Source organism: Argiope bruennichi, chromosome 8 (genome assembly GCF_947563725.1).
Source record: "Argiope bruennichi chromosome 8, qqArgBrue1.1, whole genome shotgun sequence".
NCBI classification, from domain to species: domain Eukaryota; kingdom Metazoa; phylum Arthropoda; class Arachnida; order Araneae; family Araneidae; genus Argiope; species Argiope bruennichi.
In genome coordinates this window covers 115,057,851-115,066,925 of record NC_079158.1, presented here as the reverse complement: position 1 = coordinate 115,066,925, position 9,075 = coordinate 115,057,851, and positions in this window count along the sequence as shown.

Below are 9,075 nucleotides of genomic sequence, written 5' to 3'. Positions count from 1 at the left end.
CTCAAAATAGAATTGTTACAGAGTAATTTCTGCTGGATTTTTTTTTTTTTTTTTTTTTTTTTTTTGTAATGTCTATTTTCTTCTATAAAATTATTCTTATGCAATTTCATTTAATATTAACGATTTTCTCCCCTAAATACGTCTAGGAGTATGTGTTATACAATTTAAAATATTTTAATAAAAGAGAAGAAACGATAAAGAAACAAAAATTAAAATCGGTTTCTTTTTTCACAATTAAACCTGTATTTCGAAAGATGGATATTTCTGTCGGTGGAAATTTTTGAATCAGACGACAATCATTTTGATATGGTGGAAGTAATAAAGACGAACTCGTATGCGTTATAATTGTGATGATTTTTATTGTTATGTTCTTAAATATTGATCTCTGCACAATTTTTTTTGAAAAGGATAGAAAAAAAAAAAACTTTCTTTATCTGATATGAAATAAAATATTTAAAAAAAAAAATATTTTTACTTAAAGAGGAATTTTTAAAAATAATCAGAAACGGTCATCTTTCTGGAAATATATCATTCTATATCGGAGATCTCATTTTCAAAACAAGGATGGATACTGAAACATAGATTGGATAATCCAATATTGAATCATAGATTTGTCAACAAGGGTGCATTGTTTCCATGTTAAAATGGAAGTGAAATAATCGATCTTAAAATACAAGTAAATTTAAGGCATATGACATTATTTCCAACTCCAATAATTTAATTATAAATTTAAAGTCTGATTAATACTTTAATAAGAATTTAAAGTTCCTCCAATTTTATTTACATTTTATTTTTATTTTATAACAATTAAAAATTTTTTTTAGAAGAATGTTCATAGTATGGTTTTTCTAAAAGTATCGGAGCATTTTAAATTTATTCATTTTTATGAATTTGAAATGCCTTTTGATATTTCGGCTTCTGTACAAGAAAGATTTTCTGAAATTTGCACAGCTCAAAATCTAAGATGCAAATTTCTCTTCACAACTAAAGGACCTGAAGGGGAGAGAGCATATATAAAGCATATCTATGTATCTCAAGCAGAAAATACATGTCTGTCAATATGCCAAAAAAACGTCTTCAAAACGAACAGTACTAATGATTGAAACCTGCCCATACCAGATGGAATTAATTTTTATGTCATCAATAGGGCCGAATTAAGTCTTATAGTAACTCTTAGGCAATGTAAACCTCAGGACGCCTTTCCCCTTCAAATTTTCACTGCTAAATATGTTTTCATAGATTTTAATTTAATTTTTATGTAAGTAGTTTTAAGTAGGAGATTTTGGCAAGCTGAAGTGGAGAAATTGTAGGTCGCGTTCTAAAAAGAATGGTTTAAATATATCACGCATAAAAAATAAGCACAACTAAATTTAAAAGTAATTTGAAACAAAATTTTAAAAAAAAACAAAACTTATCGTAATTTCAATAAGAGTTTTTTAGAATCGCAAAGCCTCTCATGTTTTTAAAATTATAATACGATATAATACCTTGTATACGGTAATTAATTAGAAATATTACTATAATGCTCCAAAATTAATTTTTAATTTTGGAGATCACACGGCCTTTAAATTTGTATTTTTATTTAGTTATAAAAAACTCGAAATATCTTTAAAAAAAAAAAAAAAAACGTGACATTTCGGTATTCCCTAATGTTGTCAGACTCCCAGTCAATTGTCTATGTTGCCTATTTACTAATCCGGCCCTGGTTATCTTATTTCTTAAGAGAGATTTAATTAAATAGCTGGTATTAAGTTTAAGTTTCGACAGTTTTTTTTCATTTTTTATAGTATTTATAGCATGAAAATGATTTATATACTGTCTGAAAGAGCAAGCGCTTATCTTTCCAGTAAATTAATTTATTTCCCAATGCTATCATTATTATGGAATGTTTCGTTTAATTTCCAAAAATTTCTAAATGATTTTAGCTTATTATGTAATGTTGCCTTACTATACCATGCTTCATTTAATTTCCACAAATTTTTAAATGATCCTAATCATAATGTAAGGCCATACATGGTTACTGAATCCTGTTCCCTCCGAAGGAAGAAATGTGAGAGGGGGGAAAGGAACAATACATGGTGTCTTTTCATCAAGGCACACTAATACCAAAAAGAAGAGAATCCTTTTTTTGGATCTTGGCAATAAAAGCCATGATTTGAAGAATCTTCTAGTCTTAGTCGCAATGATGTTGTGGAGAAAATGAAATCCCATGAGCGTTCAATTCATGCCAGGTAGTTCAAAGACTGGAGAATAAAAAGAGAAGAATTGAACTGCTGGTCGAGAGATTAAATGATACTGAAGATGGGAAAAAAATCAATGAAAAACGCTGCAGTGAAAAATTGTTAAGTTTAAAGTTTGACAAGTACTCGGTAAATATTTTTATTCTGAGCAACGCCGGGTTATATCATCTAGTTCTGTACTAAAGTGCTATACTCTGAGACTCATATAATTTAAAACCATGCTAATTTGTTTCAATTATAGTTTGCCCATTGAATCAAATTTTTGTTATATTATGTAAATCATTTTTCATCATTGTTATTGACTTCACTCGAATATAGCAATGACATCCGGCCCCTTCCCCCTCATGCCGGTTTGTATTGCATGCGAGTCTCAAAATCATGTTTCATGTGCATGCTCATTTCTTTCTTTCTTGATAACTACTTTATTAATATCGAGAAGTTATAAAGAATCTGCAATGTATAGAATATGATCTTGCACTACGATGTTCAGTGTATTTATGGTAAATAAAAAAAATGTAATATAAATGCATGCGATTGAATCTAGACATTTTTACTTTACTCTGATTTGTGTGGAAGTGGCATTTAAAGCTGTGAAAGTAAAGTAAAGTAAGTAATGAATGTAAGTAAAGTAAATGAAATGAAATGAAAGTAAGTAATGAATGACGAAAATTTTTATTTTGTAATTTTTTTTTAAAAAAATTTATATATTGTTAATCTGTGGTGCATGTTTTGATGTTGAAATGTAATCGAAATAATACAGGGTGTTTATTTAGTCCCGGATCCATTTTGATGTTTAATAACTCATAAAATAATAAAGATAGATTAAAATTAATGACATAAATGGTTAAATAGACTCAAAAAGTTTCATGACCCTTGTCAATGAACTTCCACGTGTGCTCCCTTCCTAGTGGAGGATCTTTTTGGTAAATTCTTCTGAAATTTCTCTGTGCTTGCATTATCGATTTCGTTTCTATGAACCACCATAAAATCTGTGCTTTCTCTTGTGGTGTATACATTCTCCTTAATATTCTCTCGAATAAAACATCACATACAAAAGTACTACATAGAACAAACACATCAAAAGTAAACATAACATTGCAGTAGTTGCCAAAAACAAAAGATAGAAAAATGCAATTAATAAGCAGACGATATTTAGAAAAGTACAGATATTTAGACTGGAAAATGAAATTATCTGAAATTAACCACACGCGCAGACGATATTTACAAAAGTAAAAATATTCAAACCTTTAAAGGAAAATATATGAGTTATTCCATCAATAAATGCCATAAGTTTGTTTATATCTTTATTATTTTATGAGTTATTAAACATCAAAATGGGTCCGGGACTTTATAAACACCCTGTATATTGGCTTTCTAGTTTGTTCCTGGTTTAGGTGCTGAGGCCCCTCCTTTTCTTTCGTTTGCAGATCGGTGAAAAAAACTTTTTTTTTTCTTTTTTGCAAAAAAAAAAAAAAAAAAAAAAGTTAAATGTTTTGTATAGTAAAGATAGTAAGTAAAAGGAAAGGAGGGGAGAATAGTCTAATTAAAAAAAAAAACTTGGAAATTTTTGCTTCTATGTGTTTTAAAATAATAGGGACGGAGACACTTGCTTTTATATTAGGGTTATCAAATGCCCAGGAATGGACATGTATGAATGCTTAACGAATGAAAAATCAAATAATCGTGCTATTTCTAGCTGGGCACAATATATGTATATTTAAAAAATATATATTATTTTTTTCCTTCGAAAGTGTGTCATCTTAATCACTGCTTCGATTTTTATTGTTTCATATCTGTAAAGATGTACAAAACTTAATGTGTTTGTTAGTTATAAGAGTGTGATCCCAATAGATAAACAGTTCCTCTGTGGTGGACTTTATATTGCTAGTATCGTCACTAAAGGAAGATTTAGAATTTTATGATGCGTTTCATTTTTGTCTTGTGTCCAAAACAAAAAGATTTCGCGTAGTAGACATTTAAATCATTTCATTTATTAAATATAATAGGCAATTAAAAATTGCAATGTAAATTGGAATATATAGATATATATACATTTTTATTTTACAGGGTATCATTTTTAAGATAAGCTGAAAAGAGTAATCTTGAGTATTATTAAAATAAATCGTTTATGACTGAGTGTCATTCAATAAGTAATGTAAAAGAATTTTATTCTGATAATTCGCAGTTTACATACTCATACACGAAAGCAAAGCTAAAAAAAAAGATAATTGTAAATTGTAATATAATAATTCATTGGTATTCTTAAATTTCGAATAGTATAATGGATAATATAATCAGATGTATGAAAAGGTAATATTGTGTATGTTTGTGCGGTATTAACCACTTCATTGTTATGAACTAAGCATTCCGTTATCGCATATTTTAACTTACAAGTTAAATATTATTCATAAATGTTGTAAAGCGATACAAAAAGCAAGCGGTATCTTTAAATAAATCGAGTTCTCTTTGTTGAATCTGTATGCGACATATCCTTTAAAAAAATTACGAATCTCTTCTGCTATCAATAATGGATAGCAGCGAAAAAAATTGAGTGATTAAAATAAATTATTTTGTGAATACTTTATCCATGTCTGTTAAAAACGATTTTTTTAAAATTTTAATGTGTATAATTATTTATAGAAATAAAAATTTCCAAAAAAGACCATCTAAAAACAAGGAAACTGCACGTACAAAAATGTTATTCTTCATAAAATTCTACTGAATTCCTTTTGAAATGTATAAAGTGTGTCTACAAACGGAATTTAACTGGACATTTTTTTTTTCTTTCGGCTTTGTGTGCAACTTTGTGCTGTACGGAATGTGGTGCGAAGAGAATGGGTTCTTTCTCAATCTACTTATACACTTAACAATGTTATATTTTTCGGACTCTTTAGAAGATATGTCAGTCAAGTCTTAGACTGCTGATTTGTATAATAAAAAAGTCTTTATTTGTTTAGTCTTCGTTTATTTTATATCTTCATTGCATTACATCAAACGTCATAGCTTTCTCCAGTTCCAAAAATTGCTATAATAAGAAATTCGTCTTTTTTTTTCTATCTCACAAATATGTAACATTATTTGTTGTGAAGCATGATGCAGTTTGAAGACAGTGAAGATACTTTTAATTTTTGTGACGTCGTTTTATTTCATTTTGAAGAAGCAAGCATATGTACAAGCGATGAACACACAGAGCGACACAGAAAAGGAAATGAGGGAAAAGCTCTTTGACATTTTATCCCTGGTCTTATATAACCTATGATTTTGATAGGGAAAACATTTCTTTACAGTGCTAATGTATTATGAGATTTCGATAGGGATTTTCGTTACACTCGTGGACAAGGTAGGGGAAACACAGGGAGCTTTTAAAAAAGAATTTGCCTGATCAGCGGTATTTTATCTCTTCACGCGCAGTGTGGGAAAATTAGATTTTAGCTGATTCAACAACTTAACAAAGCTTCTCTTGAATTAATTAAGTAGAGACAGTGGAATTGGATCACGAAATAAGAAAATATTTTAGAATGAAGTTACTGTGGCCTAAATTAAGATAAAATCTTGAAAATTAATTAAATTGAAATTAGAGTTATAATATCATTACATATATATATATATATATATATAATATAACAATTACGAGTTTCTTCCATGTAAAGAATTTGATGATCCAATTGTTCATTATTCAAATTTTGTTATGTCCAAGTACGAAATAGATTATCATTCCATATAACTTTAACGTAAATTGAAAATAAATAAAATAATTGAAAATAATAAATTTCTCTCGGCAAGCTGGAAGGCAAAGGTAGATTCCTTTAACCCTTTAAAGGGGCATTTTTTTCTAGTCATATTATGTTAAAATATTTTAGGCTTGAAATGAGAATAAGAAAAGGGATTCATTTAGCTTTTTAGATAAATTTAATTTGATTAATTAATTAATTTGGTTAATTAATAATTAAGTAACAAATCAAGACACATCATTTTGTCTGAGATAAAGAACTGAAGCATCTAAGTTTCTGACTTACTAAAAAAACTTCTCAGAACTTATGCCAACCTACATAATTTCATACAAAGATTGATAAATTTGGTGGGAAGCATACTTCCCACGGCCCTAGAAAGGGTTAAATCTAAGTTACTGTCTGGCAACGTAAATTGTTGATGATAGAAAAAGTCAAAATTAGGATTTGAAAATCACTTTTTAGCTCCCAACTTCTATAATATTGCAATTATCGAAAAACTTTAAAGACAACAGTTGTTCACCTTAATGAAGTGTTAATTGGCTAATAGGATTTATTTTTGTATCCTCAAAAATTAAAGTTATAGCGAAATGAAAATTTCACCCGCCATCATTTCCCCTCCGTTTGAGCTAAATGGGACATTTACGAACTCGTTCGAGATTTTTACATTTCCAACAACACATTCCAAGCCGGTTAAAATCCAAACAAAATTATTCTAATTATCCTATTAACAAGATAATATGGGCAAAGCGTTATATTTCATATATATATGGATAAATACTTATATATAACTTTTGAACGCCGGGTGGTTTTGGGTTCTAGGGACCATGGTTGTTGAAGAACTGAAGAAATTTTCCCGAAGTCTTGTCTTGAGAACCATTGCAATAAGTAGTTTTTCTATAAGAATCTTGACGCAGCTTAGTCAAATATGACTCTTGCGCCAGAAAACACAACTCAACCAACCTATAGAAATGCACTGAATAGCAGCTTTTGAACCAAAGAGTTTTCAGTATAAAACCGTGAAATCGCTTTGTGGATAGGTAGGATGGCGTATGGTAGTGTTGGCGGTGGGATGTGTCTACCAACTCCATGCTTCATTACAATAAATACAGTTATATCATTATGGGTATTGTCAATCTATTTCTTTTTTTTTTTAACTCTTATTTACGAAATATACAAAGAAACAGTATTTTAACTGCCAAAAAAATTTCGACCTCGAGAATTTTATGAATTTAAGTTTTAAACCTCCTCAAGTAATTATATATATATATATATATATATATATATATATATATATATATATATATATATATATATATATATATATATATATATATATATATATATATATAACTGTGTATGAAAACGATAACTCTTAAACGCATTGAAGTACTATTTGTTTCTGGAACTTGAGATTAATACTTTTTGAAGATTTTTATTCTGCAAAGGAATGGTTCATAGTAAAATGTGTGCATTCTCGTAATTCTTTGTTAGGCTTTGACTTTGACATCCATCCCATTAGACACGTATGTCTTTTACGCCATTTAAAACTTCAAAAACTAGCTTTCCAGTGACAAATTTCATTCCTACGCAACGATTTTTCTAATCACCATAGTAATCTATGGGGCTATAGAAGATCCCCCATGGAGTTTAAACTTTTTAGCTCTTCGCTGAAAAGGATTTTATTTTATTTGTTAGATTTGTTAGTTCTTATTGCTTTAATATATATTTTAGCGCACTAGCTTCAAAGCCATTTTTTTTTTAAATTCTTCAACGGGCATTTCCTTTTAATTTTGTATTTTCTAATTACAGATTTTTGGCCTCTTTTTAAATTTATATTGTCAGGAATTTAAGCGTTTTCCCCCTGTTAACCATTGTTATCATTTCAGGAGGCTCAAACCCTAAACACTATAGAGTTTGCATATTTGTTTACCCACTTAGAACGCATATGAATGCGGGTCACAAAATCCGATTTAAACTAAAAATAATTTCTGCAAATAATAAATAAAGAAATTACAGCAAAAATAATTTCTAAATGTATGTTTATTCATATCCGAGTTGGCATTCTTTAATACAATTTATTTCGCACTTGCCCATTATTTGAACTTGAAATGGCTTGAATTTCTGTTTTAATAGCAGTAAATATTAAGACTCCAAGTGAGTAATTATATCAAGTAGTGAAGTCATATCACTGACTCTTCGACCCGCCCGAAGGCACCCGAATAAATAATACTGAATGACCGGACCGCAGCAACATTGGCGAGAACTGTGGTTGAGTCCTAAGGGTCATCACTGGCCACGGTACAACCCTTCCCGAAGGAAGTACATCCTGTCATCGACGGGAGGAGCCAGATCTCCCACCTATTTATGTACACACCAGGGTGGCGAGATCTAACCACCATACCGAAAGCATCTCATCATCATTTCGAGGTGCCCCACTGGGGGTCTATATCAAGTAGTAAAACAAGGTTAAAGGTTAATTAAAAAGAGCTTTTAGATTGCCTTCTTTTGATATTGTCTATGTCTTTAAATAAAATTCAATTTCCTCAAAAATCTTGAACTTGGAAATCCAATGTTTCTCCTACAGCTAAAATATATCTTCTTAGATTCTAGAATGAGAGTTCCAAGGGATCTTTATATATAATTTTAAAATCTTATTTAAACTTAATTAATTTCCTAATTTTTAGCTTAATTTCACTCATATTAACTTCATTCTAAAATGTTCTCTTATTTCCTGATCCAATTCCACCTTTTTTAATTCAACACGAATTCTAAAATTGCTGAAGTCGGCAAGTTCCCATACTCCGAGTGAAGGAATAAAAAAGTTGTCTCATTAAGCGAATTATTTTTAAAAGATACCTAGATTCCCCTGCCTAAATCGACACGTATAAAGAAATGCCTATCAAAATCTCACTCAAATCTCACAATTATACCTTCCGGGATGTAATAAAAGTGAAGTTTAAAATTTGAAAATGTCTTCTCTTTTCTGATTCTGCTTAAAAATTATGTTTAAACACACACACACACGCACATTTATATTTATATATATAATATACAAATCAAATAATAATAATAGATAATTAATACATAAAATAAACAATTTATTC